We start from the raw sequence: 12,281 nt of genomic DNA, 5'->3' as shown, positions 1-12,281 counted from the left end.
AAGATCCTTTCCCAATCTGTTGGTGGTTTTTTTGTCTTATTGATGGTGTCTTTAGCCTTGCAGAAGCTTTGTAGTTTCATGAGGTCCCACTTGTAGAAAAGGAATTTATATAGTTTTATTCCTTACTACATTTAGGACTCTGCACAAATGTCACATCCCTTGAGAAACATCCCTAGAAAATCCTATCTAAATGTCCATCACTTATTCCTGTCATTTTCAAAGCTCTTTGCCTGCTAGATTTTTTCAAACATCTATCATCATCTTATTACCATCCCCAGAATGTCTACATTAATTATTTTCATGTTCACTTCATATTCCCAGTAGCTTAAACAGTACCTGGCACATGACATTTAATAAATATTTGTTGAATAATTGAACAAGTGAACAAATGAATTATAAATTTTTGACTCCTAATCTTCTTTGGACTCTTATATTGCTGAGAAATCATTTTAGTCGATACCAATTAATCTTCCTAATGGCTACTAAAGACATTTACTATTCTTTTAAACCCTGTCTCTGTTAGCTCTTTAGATAGTCACAAAGAATATTTGTTGGACTTTATTAGCTCTACAACTTTAGAATACTCTTTTTTTGTGTGTGTGCAGAAGTGAAGTTTTCCATCTGCCTGTAAAGTTATGGGATTGACAACACAAGTGCTGGCCTGTATTGCATTTTTATTTTATTTTTTATTAGATATTTTCTTTATTTACATTTCAAATGTTATCCCCTTTCCTGGTTTCCCCTCTGAAAACCCCCTATCTCTTCCCCGTCTCCCTGCTCACCAACCTACCCACCCCTGCTTCCTGACCTTGGCATTCCCCTTCATTGGGGCATAGAACCTCCATAGGACCAAGGGTCTCTCCTCCCATTGATGACTAACAAGGCCATTCTCTCCTACATATGCGGCTGGAGCCATGGGTCACTCCTTGTGTACTCTATGGTTGGTGGTTTAGTCCCTGGGAGCTCTGGGGTTACTGGTTGGTTGATGTTGTTCTTCCTTTGGGGCTGCAAACCCTTTCAGCTCCTTAGGTCCTTTCTCTAACTCCTTCATTGCAGACCCTGTGCTCAATTTAATGGTTGGCTGAGGGCATCTACCTAACTGCAATAGGTACTACAGAGCCATTGTGATAAGAACTGCATGGTACTGGTACAGGGACAGGTAGGTAGATCAATGGAAGAAAATTGAAGACCCAGAAATGAACCCACACACCTATGGTCACTTGATCTTTGACAAAGGAGCTAAAACAATACAGTGGAAAAAAAGACAGCGTTTTCAACAAATGGTGCTGGTTCAACTGGCATTTAGCATGTAGAAGAATACAAATTGATCCATTTTTATCTCCTTGTACAAAGCTCAAGTCCAAGTGGATCAAGGACCTCCACATAAAGCCAGATACCCTGAAGCTAATAGAAAAGAAAGGAAGGAAGAGCCTCAAGCACATGAGCACAGGGGAAAATTTCCTGAGCAGAACACCAATAGCTTATGCTCTAAGATCGAGAATCTACAAATGGGACGTCATAAAATTGCAAAGATTCTGTAAGGCAAAGGACACTGTCAATAAGACAAAAAGGCCACCAACAGATTGGGAAAGGATCTTTTCCAATCCTACATCTTATAGGATATATATAATATATACAATATATACAAAGAACTCAAGAAGTTAGACTCCAGAGAAACGAATAACCCTATTAAAAATGGGGTACAGAGCTAAACAAAGAATTCACAATGGAGGAATACTGAATGGCTGAGAAACACCTAGAGAAATGTTCAACATCCTTAGTCATCAGGGAAATGAAAATCAAAACCACCCTGAGATTCCACCTCACANCAGTCANNATGGCTAAGATNAAANATTCAGGTGACAGCAGATNCTGGNNAGGATGTGGAGAAAGAGGAACACTCCTCCATTGTTGGTGGGATTGCAAGCTTGTACAACCACTCTGGAAATCAGTCTGGCAGTTCCTCAGAAAATTGGACATAGTACTACCGGAGGATCTCGCAATACCTCTCCTGGGCATATATCCAGAAGATTCTCCAACACGTAATAAGGACACATGCTCCACTATGTTCATAGCAGCTGTATTTATATAATAGCCAGAAGCTGGAAAGAACCCAGATGCTCCTCAAAACAAGAATGGATACAGAAAATGTGGTAATTTACAGAATAGAATACTACTCAGCTATTAAAAACAACGAATTCATGAAATTCTTAGGCAAATGGATGGAACTCGAACATATCCTGAATGAGGTAACCCAATCACAAAAGAACATACATGGTATACACTCACTAATAAGTGAATATTAGCCCAGAAGCTTGGAATACCTGAGATACAATTCGCAGACCACATGATACTCAAGAAGAAGGAAGACCAAAGTGTGGACACTTGGGTCCTTCCTAGAAGGGGGAACAAAATACCCATGGAAGGATTTACAGAGACAAAGTGTAGAGCAGAGACTGAAGGAATGACCATCCAGAGGCTGCCCCACCTGGGGATCCATCCCATATACAACCACCAAACCCAGACACTATTGCAGATGCTAACAAGTGCTTGCTGACTGAAGCCTGATATACCTGTCTCCTGAGAGGCTCTACCAGTGCCTGTATTACATTTTTAGAAAGAAAATTGTGTCTGCTTCTGTGTGGAAGCAGTCTAGGAGACTATAGCAAAGGAGCGACATAGTGCTTTCATAGAGATTAGCAGAGACATGTCCTACGAGAATTAGTGAAATTGGTCCTTAGATTACTAACAAAATAATATTCTTTTGGTGGTTCTCATATACTGTCAACATTTTTCTTCAATCCCACTATTTTGAAGTACTGTCTCTAATAGATTCAGTCAAAACTGACTTTTATAGGAGGTGACTCACATTGTGCACTTAACCACCCATTGCAACTGGTATGGTCATGCTCTCTGGGATCTCGCTCTTCTCCAACTTGCTCCTTTCTCTGAATCCTGACAAGTTCAGACTGCCATAATCGGAAGAGAGTCTCCTGTCATTGCTATATTCTATATAAGTGACAAAGTACCTAACAGACACAAGTGAATGACGGAAGGCCTCCTGGGCTTCCAGCTAAGGAGGGTGTGCATTTCTTTAAAAAATGAATACAGATTTATTTCATACAGTACATTCTGAGCAGGGTTTCTACTCCCTCAGCTCCTTTCAGATCCTCCCCGCCTCATTACCCACCCAACACCATGACTTCTTTATCTCTTTCTCTTCAGAAAACAAACAGAAAAACAAAACATCAAACTGCCAAACAAACAAAAATAGACTAGAAGAAAGCAGAAAAAAGAAAACAACAAAGAGAAAACATAAGAAGGGTATATATGTATATATACACACACAGAAATCCATAAACACATAAAATTTGAAATCATAATATATAAACAAAAGACCAAAAAAGTGGGGGAAAGTCACAGACAAAATATTATGAGACAAAAATTCTAAAGGATGCATTTTTTAAAGAAATACAGGTCATCATACAAGGGAAAGCATGGGAGCAGGGGCAGGAAGCAGCTAGACACATAGCCTCACAGAGAGTGGACAGGAAATGGGGCTGGTCAACAAAGCCTCAAGAAGTGCCCTCTAATGTCCTACATCATCCCAAAAGACTGCCTCCCAAAGACTCTACAATCTTCCAAATCAGTGTTGCCAACTATGGATCAAGTGCTCAAACCCATGTGTCTATAAGGAACATTTGATAGATCACCACACCATCCATCCAAAGGCTAAAATATGGGAGCCTTTATTCTCTGCAAAGTTTTGAGAGTAGACACCAACTCATGGACATTTCTGTTATCCTTCTAATTCTAGAAGTTGGTATTGGTAGCCTGTTTTCTCCCTCTGCTTCTGTTTGAAAGAGTGTCCCTTGCTATCAATTCATTCCTCATTTATTTGTCACTTGCTTGTTTTTGTTTCTCTTCTCTCTTCCAGATCTTCAGATACTGAAATTTCCCATGGTTCTACTTTTAGGCATTTCCCACTTATTTTTACTCTCATGAAATGCATTTGTTCATATATAGTCTCATATATATACATATATATATATACACATACAGTTTTATGTATAGTTATATATATACAGTTATGATTTCTTATGACAATTTTTTACAACTGTAAAAACTGCTAAATGTTTTCTGTATGTCTGTAATCTTCATACCACATCCTGTAGCTCAGCTAAGCAGAGGAGGCAATTAGAAAAGGAAGATGTCTGTAAATAGAACAAAGCGAAGACACATAAAAACCCATGAGAAAGGACATAAACCTGGATCATTTTATCAGAGTATAAAATTTGATGACACTGGTTGTCATCTTAAAACACACTTTTACCTCTTAAGATGTTTAAAATGGGAACACTAAAAGAAACACTCTTCTGGTTATTAACACAGAAAGGAACACGAAGGCATTCACATTGTAATGTGATTTGTGTAGTGTCTGTGTTAAAGGTGTTTTCTTTAGCTATAACACATTGTACTGCTTTCTGTGAACTGTGTATGTGAAAATATAGTAATCACATACATTGACCGGTATTAAAGTAAATAAATTACAAATAAGGACTTAATGAATTTTGAACATGACATCTATTGTGAGAAGCATTATTGTTGTCTTCTTCAAAACACATGTTTTCTTTCTAAGATGTTCAAAGCATGGGGACACTAAACAAAACAATCTTTTGGTTATGAGCACAGAGAAGAACACACAGGCATGCATATTGTACTGTGATTTGTGTATCATCTATATTAAAGTATGTCTCTTTCAGCTAAAAAAAATGATGACACTGATATCATTTAACTATCTCAGAAATTTCAGAGAATAGCAAAGCTGCATCAGTCCTGCTTTGAGTTTGCTGTCTGAATCTTGCATAAAATGTTTACTGTAATCAACCCTAATTAGAACTGTATGGAAAAGCATTCTGGGAAATAACAGTTTAGGCAAGTTATATATTATAAAGCCACCATATTGTTCAAAATTCCACTTGCTATCTTTATATGAAGAGCTTCCTTCTCAGAAAAGTACATTTTTCTATAACTCAAGTTTTATAATATAAGCATTATTAGCCATTCAATTGTTTCTCCTAGAAACCTTAGGGTCATCCTTACCTACTTTTACACATTAACGGACCCTTCTTCCTCACCGCAACTCTTGACACATTCATTAAGTTACCAAGTCTTTCTAATTTCAGTGCAACAATTTTTTCACATTTATCTTCATTATGAAGCCTTATTTCTAGCTATATTATTTCTGGTGCACATACCAGAAACACTGATCACATTCTTCTCTGTTTCATTCATATTCAATTTAGACATTAGGGTGAATTTACATCTGTCATTTACTCAATAACTTTTCATGGATCTTTTCATTTATAGAATGCATCAAAACTCCAAAATATATAGACTGTGTTATTCCTAATTGTTCACTCTCACTAGCAACAGAATTGTACTTTAGTATCCTTTGTCATTTGACTTTGCAATTTTGGCTTTAGTGGGAATACAATATAATTTCCCACTGTATATGACTTATATTTGTCAGTAAAGAATAGAATGTTAGTTATTGTGATATAAGATTTTTAAATACATTTAGATGGATTGGATTGTCCTCTTTGGCTTTAGGCATTGTCAGGAAAAATGCATGACTATAAATGATTGTTACAAATTGACAGAATCAATCATGTGCCATCTGGAGTTAAGCCCAGCTGAATCCCAAACAGGCTGACGAAAAATCGACTTGAATAAGCTAAACCTTATGTAACCCACTTATGAATTAGAAAATATATGTTTTTTTTTGTTAGAAGCTACTAACATTTTAGAGGTTGCTACATAGTATTATTTCAGCAATAACTGAATAATACACAGTGCACAACAATGCTCTGCAATCAAAATACAGACAGACTTTTGTGCTAGTCTCAATCCATTTCTTCTCATGTACCATAATACTTGTTCTCATATATTGAACATGACCTCCTTCCATGCCAGCCTGACTTATATAAGCAAACAGGTCTGTGTTTAGCAAACCTGAGATGCATGTGTGCTCTTATTCAGAGCAGCCAGTGTTATTTTCACATATCCACTCTTTGCTCTATTCTTCAGCTAGAAAGCTGCTTGGAACCTTCCCAAAATGCCTATAATATGAAGCCTGTTTGATTTTAGAGGTGAAGACCCTGAGTCCATTTTACATATGATCTTATATAAGCAATCATTATTTATTGGGTGATAAGTTTGAGACACTGTTCAGAGTTTTTTTGTTTACTTTTCCCAGTGATCCTATTGGAATATGTCCTATTCTTCTTATTGCTTTACAGGAGAAGAAGTTGAAGCATGGATAGGTAAAGTAGCCTAAAAGGCCAGGCAGTGAATCACATATGTGGGATTCAAATCTAGGCAATTTGACCTTTTAACAACCATTAATCACTGTCCTTAATCCTCAGTCAGTGATGTTGGGTCATTTTGTACCTGTGCCCCTACACATACTTTGATTAAAACTCTGCACATTTCGTGACAGTTATTGATTTATACTATTCCCTCTCTCACACTTCACCAAGAGCTTTAAGGAGTCAAGGACTCAATCACAGGTGTCCTTAAATATCCAATATCTTGTAAGGTGGCATGCCAGTAGCCAGTTCTTCCCAAATGTTTGTGAATGCAATTTGCTATTGAACTGCTTTGTCATCAGTCAAATTTTCATCACAAATTGCTGGAGAACTGGTCCAAATTGCCTTTCTCTGAAACATGAAAATGACACAATATATTTGAAGAATGATTTATAGAAAATCATGTATTTCATACAGTTGGAAAGGGTACAATGATAAGAAAAAAATTTCAAATTTCCCCTCAGGCACTTGCTTTTTAAACATCAATCAAACAATGAACCAGTCATGACTTAGTGCTTTGTGTCCATCAAAACCAGGCTAAGCATTTGTACTAGAGGTAGCCCACAAATTACTGTGTGCTCTAGTAGCTGTCGTTTATGGTTTTTTTTCCTGATCTAGTTTTGTTTTTCTATCTTTGAACTAGTGAGATCAATGAGTATGGAAAGAAATTAAGATAAAATAAACATTTTATCCGACAGCCTTTTTTTTTTCTCTGAAAAGTTCAATGGTTTTAAAAGTTTCTGATTCCTAAAGAAGAATTGTCATTCTCTTTTAAGAAAAAGAGAGATTTTTTGAATCAGAACAATTAGTATAGCCTTTAAAAATCTGGAATTACCTTCATTGATGAGATTGTTTTTTAATTATTGAAGGTGATGGAAATTACATACTAAACTAGATAGGAATTCAGTCTGAACCACAAACCACTTTGTTTTTGAAGAACAAAGTTCAGATTTGAGAGAATTCAGTCAGCAAAGTGAAGTAAAAATGTCTGAGACTTTCAAAGTACTGTAGGTTAAAATACTTTTTTTTCTCCTTTCAAGAGATTATATGCTACTGATTGGTAAGTGCTAAGATTTTGGAGATGAGTGCAAGGTGCCTGGCTGAAACACAAGCAAAATAAAGACAAAAGCCAGAGACAATATTTGTTTGAGGATGAATAGAGGGGTTGGCAAACACTAATGGGGGTCTCAGGCATTTCAAAGTCTAGCTTGTTAGTGGAATACTTTCTTTCACTAAATGTATGTTTTTCTTTTGGTTGTGGGACATTTTAGGAAGCTTCATTGCTCCAATCAAATTGAAAGAAAAATACATTCAATGAAATTTTAAAAATTCAGCATATATTCATCAAGGGAAAAATACTTGAGATATATTTTCTTCCTTACTATTGACTTCTTACTAGTTCTGTATGAATATACTCAATGAATGAAAGAGACTTTTGAATGCCCAGTGATTTGTTTGGCCAAATCTTACCCAAATTTTAGAGAATTTAAGCAGATGTACATTTTCTTTATCAAATGCATTTGCTGTATCAACAGAATGGCTTGTATCCCAGATGTGAGGAATGCAATTTAAGAAGAGTAGATTTCAAGGTTAGAGAAGGAATATAATAATGAAAAACATAATTGAGAAACACAAGCACAGAGCTCGGTCTTTTGTTAGTTTGAGTGATTTAGAATATCAATTCTGTGTGAAGAGGAAATTAGAGGACAGTGTTTCAGTAGACTGACAGCAGAGCATTAAACATGAGCTGTCCGAGGACTGTGGAGGATGCCAGGTCCTCCTTTGCTCATTGTTAAACTGTAAGCAGCAAGCAAAGGAAGAACTGGTATTGAACCTCAGTTTGCATCCCCATGTATGTCAGTTATCATTCCATTAAAACTCATGCTCTCATCTAGTCCATGGCAAAACAACTTGTTTTCTGGATCTGTATTTATGTAGACTTAACATGGTCAGCAGAATGGACCAGGCCATGAGATGAGGGGAAGAGTGAGAGAGGAGAGGAAGACAAGATAGAGAAAAAGAATGGGAACCAATGGTGGGGGGCAAGCAAGGGGACAAAGAGAATGTAAGAGAGGGAGACAAAAGACCAAGAGAATGCATGGCTGAAATGGTAGGGTTGTATAGGAATGAGAAACGGGGGCGGGGAGAGGAAGACCATGAGCTAGAGAAGTTTAGGGTAAGGGGCAGGGTGAGAAAAGCCAAGATGCCAGCATGAAACAGGTACTTGCAATGCTGAGAGAATCTGGAAGCCAGCCTGTGCTTTCTTATGCTAATAGGGGTCACAGTCATTTCTCCTGAGTTTCTTTTGGACCTGATACCAGCCAGGCAAGATACACCCATTGGTGCCAAAGCAGCGTGACTACTGTGGGGCTAAGTGAGTGTTTTCTTATTAGATTTAAGCTCTACTCTATAGAAGGAGTTTGTACCTGGTTTTGAAAACCTAGTCAAAGTCTATGGCTGGTCAAAAGTCATGGGTCCTGAAGAGGAACCTACTACTGTCATTTTGTTAAATGTATATTGTGTTAAATTGTCCTTTAAGTATTTATGCTTATACCTATAGATTAGTGCTACTCTCAGCCTTGGTCAGAGAATCTTCTGTGTGAAGTGAGTAAAAGTTAATGTAAAGATTCATATCTGATCAATGTCCTGAGAAGTGACTACTGAATGCTTATCTCTAAAGGGGACATCTATATCACTGCCTCCAGGCTCAGAGAGCATCCCTGAGGAGAGGTAGAAAGAATATAATAGCTGGAGGATGGGAAAGAGTTTGTTGAAATGCTGTTTTCTGAACGTGTAATTCATATCCATGCTCACACAGAGGTAGTGGCTACCTGAACAGGACCAGTGTAAGACTGGACCCATTAACCTACCAGCATTAATGTGGGAGGGGTTCATAAGGCTCTATTCCTCTGAGGAGCTATTGGCTAATGGTTGCTGTTGGAAGAGAGGTCATTTCCCACAGAGATGTAACCGCTGTTACATTGACCTTGATCAAGTAAATAACTCATAACTCCTCACACACACACTTATGCAGGAAACACTAAATGCAGTGGGTCAAAAAAGAAATATGAAAGTAGGAGGGAACTTGGAAAAGAGAAAGGATTTTTTTGGGGGGGAAGAATAAGATAGAGTAATGGAGGAATATAATACTACATATTATATAATAAAAAGCATTATATTATAATATCTATAAGTATATGAGAGTGTAAAAGAATAAAAACACATTATGAATACGGCTGGGCATGGTTGCACACGCCTTTAATCCCAGCACTCGGGAGGCAGAGGCAGGCAGATTTCTGAGTTTGAGGCCAGCCTGGTCTACAAAGTGAGTTCTAGGACAGCCAGAGCTATACAGAGAAACCTTGTCTCGAAAAACCACCAAAAAAAAAAAAAAAGAATATGAATACAAATAAGATTTCCTAGTAGATAAGCATGGCCCCTCAGTATAGCCCTAAAGCATAGCACATAGGTGGTGCTTAAAGGCTATCTGTAATAAATGATTAGTGTTAAAACTTTTAGGTTTGGGGTTAAAGAGATTGTCCAGTGGTTAAGAGCAGTTTCCTGCCATTTGGTCCTCTTCCCTTGCCTTGACTACCTGGTTAGACCTCAGTGGGAGAACATTGCTTAGTCCTGCTGGAACTAGATGTCCCAGAGTGATGTGGTACCCAAGGAGGACTTTCCCTTCTCTGAGGAAAAGGGGTGGTGTTAATGGGGGTTTGTAAGGGCGGGATTGGAAGGAGAGGAGGGATCATAATATAAAGTGAAGAAAAAAGTGAATCATGGAAAGAATAAGAGGACACTTGTTGCTCTTTCAGAGTGTCTGGATTCAATTCCTACCACCTACAAGGTGATTCACAACCATCCATTATTTCAGTTTCAGGTGATATAATACTCTCTTCTAACCTCTATGGGCAGTAAGCATGTGTATGCTGTCCATCCACATATGCAGGCAAAACAAAACACTCACACAGAAATAAAATGCACACATCCCCCCCAAAATGAAAAACTTGTCAGGTTACAACATTATATTTCTGCCGGGCATGGTGGCGCACACCTTTAATCCCAGCACCCCAGAGGCAGAGGCAGGCAGATTTCTGAGTTCAAGGCCAGCCTGGTCTACAAAGTGAGTTCCAGGACAGACAGAGTTATACAGAGAAACCCTGTCTCAAAAAACAAAAACAAAAACAAAACACAAAACAACAACAAACAAACAAACAAACAAAAACAAAACAAAAAAAAACCCAAATAAAACAAAACAAGAAAACAACATTATATTTCTATAAAATGAATTTGCAAATATCAGAAAGCTAAACAATATAAAATTTAAGGTGTTTTTCTTATGTTCAGCAGCTATCAATTGCATTTCAATACAGCAATCAGAAAAATATACGTAAAAAGAACTAAATCACAAAGTTGTACAAGTTGTTTATGAAGGTATAGCTGGATTCAATTACTGCAATCACTATTATATCTATAGCTTTTGGGCATTCCACTATCATAAGCAAGTGAATGCTAAATAAAATATCGGTTTCTCATATTAACTTCCTATACCCATGATTATATATTGTATGAATTAATATTTGTAGTACTTTGTTTTGCTTCTTTTTCTGGGGTCGGGAAGGGATGTGGTCTTGTTATGTAGACTAGACTGATCTCAAAAATTTAATCCTTTTACCTCAATTTTTTTGAGGGCTGGGATTACATTGTATATCACCATGTCCTTTGTTTACATTTTAATCTTTATGACGGAAATAGCCTTGCTTCTTTTAAGATCTAATACATTCACAACTGTGTTTGTTACTTTGTTAACTAATGCAGATACCAGTAATTTCAGGGACTAACTTGTATCTAAAAATTTTCTGTTTTATTTTAATAAGCCATAGTGGAGTGAACAGTCATTTTTTAATTGGATATTTTCTTTATTTACATTCAAATGCTATCCCCTTTCTCGATTTCCCTCCCAGAAATCCCCTATCCCATTCCCCCTCCTCCTGCTTCTATGAAGGTGTTCCCCCACCAACCCCACTCCCACATCCTGGCCCTGGCATTCCCCTACACTGGGGCATGGAGCCTTCACAGGACCAAGGGCCTCTCCTACCATTGATGCCCAACAAGGCCATTCTCTGCTACATATGAAGCTGGAACGATGGGTCCCTCCATGTGTACTCTTTGGTTGGTGGATATTGTTGTTCTTCCTATGGGGTTCCAAAACCCTTCAACTTCTTCAGTACTTTCTGTAATTCTTTCATTGGAGTCCCTGTGCTCAGTCCAAGGGTTGGTTGCGAGCATCTGCCTCTGTATTTGTCAGGCTGTGGCAGAGCCTCTCAGGAGACAGCTATATCAGGCTCCTGTCAGCACTCAGTTCTTGGCATCCAAAATAGTGTCTGGGTTTGGTGACTATATGTGGGATGGATCCCCATGTGGGGCAGTCTCTGGATGGCCTTTCCTTCAGTCTCTGCTCCACATTTTGTCTTCAAATTTGCTCCTGTGAGTATTTTGTTACTCCTTCTAAGAAGGACTTAAGCACCCACACTTTGATCTTCCTTCTTGAGCTTCATGTGGTCTGTGAATTGTATTAATGACTATGTTGACCAAAATAGAAAAAAAGAAAAATTTTAAATTAATTAGTTTATTTATTTATTTACATCCCAAACATTGTTCCCCCTCCCAGTCTGCCCTCCTCACACCTTCCCTCCTCTTTTCCTCTGAAAGGGAGGGAAGTCCCTGGGTATCCCTGGGCCCTGAACGTTTCTGCCAGAGTAGGCACATCCTTTCCCACTGAGGCCAGACAAGGCAGCCATGGAGACTGGGCTGCACAGAAAAAGAGACTTTTAAAGGCATTTTTAACACTGTGCCCCTTCTTAGAATTGGGAACAAAACACCCAGGGAAGGAGTTACAGAGACAAAGTT

This window comes from Mus caroli, chromosome X (genome assembly GCF_900094665.2).
Source record: "Mus caroli chromosome X, CAROLI_EIJ_v1.1, whole genome shotgun sequence".
Classification (NCBI taxonomy): domain Eukaryota; kingdom Metazoa; phylum Chordata; class Mammalia; order Rodentia; family Muridae; genus Mus; species Mus caroli.
Note: the sequence above shows the minus strand (reverse complement) of the source record.